Here is a 3,206-nt window from a genome sequence, read left to right on the forward strand (position 1 = left end):
TCTCTTGATGGTCAGCCTCAATGTCCGTCCACCTGCCCGTGGGCCAGCAAAGCAGCCCAGACTCAGAACAGAGAAGAGACGGGCTCCAGTGGGACATCCTGTTGTGATTTTTCTCCCCAATACCTGGATAGCAGGGAGAAGGCAAGGGGGAAGCCCAGCGCTTGAGAGCTACTTTTTCTCTTTATGCTCTAGAAGCACTGAATGCTTCTAGAAGCACAAAGTGCATTTCTGGACTCCTGGACAAAGCAGTTGGGTATGGGATAATCAAGAAGAAGCCAGGATAGACGCTGCTGTCTTAAATGGATGGCCCAAGAGATGGTTGTCAGGCAAGTAGCCTCAGAAGCTGCTAAAGTACAAGGAGGGATCCCTGGATGAAGCCCGGAGGTTGATGGACCTTCCAGGTACTGGTGGGGCTTGGGGATGTGAAGGCAGGGCCTTGTGTAAGCATGGTTCAAGATGGGGTGACATGTGAATGTTAGCTTCCCAGTGTATTCTGAGACTGCAATCAGAGCGTAACTCCCTCAGTGAAGAGCCCTGGGTAGGGCCAAAGCGAACCAACAACAAGCACACTGTGCAGAGCTCTGTCCCACCCAGCCTCCACCCGCCACCCCGAGACCGTTCCACACTCTGCATCCACAGCGGTGCACTGTTCACAGGTTTCCAGGGGTCCCCGGGGCATGAGAAGCCCGAATTCCCTCAGGAACAATGGGTATCTGAGAGAGATGGGTGCAACAGACACCGCAGACAACCAGCTCCCGGGACTGTACTGAGCAGTTATGGGACTAGGTGCAGTCACGTGACAAGGCACTCTCCTTGAGCCTCGGCCGCACATCCTCCTAACAGCTGGGCTCATGAGCTATTTAAGTGAGGAGTACGGTGAGAAGACTCAGTGTTCAGCCAGTACAGCCTAAAGTGCAGCAAGTAGAACCCCAGTGGTTTTACACTATACATTCACCGTACAGGTACAAGAAGAAGCAGGTAAGATGACAGAGACCTCTGCCAGCCTTGCGACTCTCCAAGACTCTAGTTGGCATCTCTCCCTCCCCAAGCCAGGCTGAAGACCCAGTTGGAATGCAGGAGGCTTCTCACCATGGCAAGGAAATTGCCGGGTCAGGGTGTGGGCAGCCACAGTGACCATCTCGCTGCAGGACGGAAGCAGCTTTGCTGACTGAGAGTCTGCGGCCTGGACATCCCAGCCGTGCAGGTCTGAGGTCAGCAAAGGGGAGCCAGGCCCACCGCGGCTTTGCCACTCCCACGGAACACCACCAGGGCATGCCATCTGCTTCCAATCAGCTGGCCCTCGGCTCTGGAGGGAGATGGGAACCTCTTCACCAGGCCTAGCTTCCTTTCACACTGGATGGATGCTGAGGGTAAAGAAGGCAGGGAGGTGCTCAGGGAACCAGTTCCAAGAGTGAAGGACCTGGGGAGAGGCTTGTGGATTCACTCCAACCCAGTTCTTCAGTAACTTAATCTTACCATGCCATAGCCGATCCTCCAAAGTGACACATGCTAAAGGCTGGATCCCCAGAGAGGTGCTAATGAGAAACAGTACGCCTCTAAGGGTGGGTCTGGAGGGACATCTTTAGATCATGAGGAAATGTGGTACCTGGGCAACCTCCTTGATTCACCCCCTCTTCCCTTTTGCTCCTCGAGTGTGGTGAGATGGACGTTTTCTCTCTGCCACAGGTCCACAGTAATCGGGGTGATAATGGATCAAGGCCTGTAAACCTGAGCCAAAGACAGACATTTCAAGTATGATGTAGATAGAAAGGCTGACAACACAGCTTCACAAGCCCCCAGCCCCCTCCTGCCCTCTTGCAAGCCTCTGGCTTACTCCCCCTTGAAGACTTGACACTCCTATCTATCTTAGGGGCTCTTTCTCTGCTCTACCCAACCGACCCTCATCTTTCAGCTTAAAGCCTACTTCCTCCGGAGTCTCTCCAGACCCAACCTTCATTCTCAAGCAGTCACACTGGATGCTTGTTAGTTGAGGGTTTATGATTGCTTCCGGTATTGGGAACTAAACCCAGGGTTTTGCTCATGTGTTCTGCCACTGAGATATATCCCCAGCCTTGTATTTTAGACCTGATACACATTCCCACTGTCTGCATCTCTCCCTAGGTTACAAGCACCATGGAGGTGTAGTATGTCTCTCTTCCTCATGGCTGTACCCCTACAATCCCTCACAGAGCCTGCCACAGAGTCCGTGCCTAATAAATCCTTATGACATGAACACATGATCCATGCTTCATCAATTTTCTGGAAGTTTCCATGTGCACTCTTCAATTGTTTGGTCTCTAGCAGATCTTTATGACATAGTGGGTGTATACACCCACTATATAGATTTAGAGTCAGGTCACGAGTCAGCCAGTGTCCCAGGCTCCATACTTCCTCATAGCCTCTGAGAGGATAGGCTGACAGAGAAGAGGAATGAGTTGTAGGGTTCAAAATCAGAGAGACGGGCAGAGTGGGGGACCAGAGAAGGTTACAGATGCTGCAGAACCGTGGGCGGCAGCCAGGGTCTCCATAACTCTATTAATCTTGGTCCTGGGGAAAGAGCAGAGAGATGCCCACTGCTCTAGTAGTCCACAGGTCTCACACCCCATTCATGAAATGAGCACATACGAACATGGAGAAGAGGGAGGAGAGGGAATGGTCACCTGTTACCACCACCTCCAAGCCCAGCGGAAGAGCATCTCTCCCCACGGATAGGAGTAGGCTTAGCAGCCAACCATCCTGCGGTCATACCCAAGTACTGCTTGTGATGGCTAGGCGGTCAGGCAGGTATGTGCCACTCAGCCACACTTCTCCTCTGAGAATGGACAATAACAAAAACAAACATGGCTGGCTATGGGAGGCTTCCAGGAAGACGGGGTGTCAAATCAGGATTCTGTGTTCCCAGGGCCTCTCCTGCTTCACGGGAACCATCGTCTGGACATCAGGAGGCTTTGGGTGGTAGGCAGGGTTTGTTCCTTTTGACCTGCGATTGTTTTAGAACAAGGACCCTTCTATCCATTCCCCACTGTTCCAGACTATCCCCAGGCCCAGGCAACATGCTCAGGCCAGAGCAAAAACTCTGCTGACTTCCTACCGGTGACAAGACCAGGGAAGCCTAGGGACGGGTCCCAGGAGCTGGAGACAAGCGTGTGGGGCACAGAGGAAAGCAAAAAAGGAAAAAGAGAGAGAGAGAGAGAGAGAGAGAGAGA

Source organism: Mus caroli, chromosome 3 (genome assembly GCF_900094665.2).
Source record: "Mus caroli chromosome 3, CAROLI_EIJ_v1.1, whole genome shotgun sequence".
In the NCBI taxonomy this organism is placed as follows: domain Eukaryota; kingdom Metazoa; phylum Chordata; class Mammalia; order Rodentia; family Muridae; genus Mus; species Mus caroli.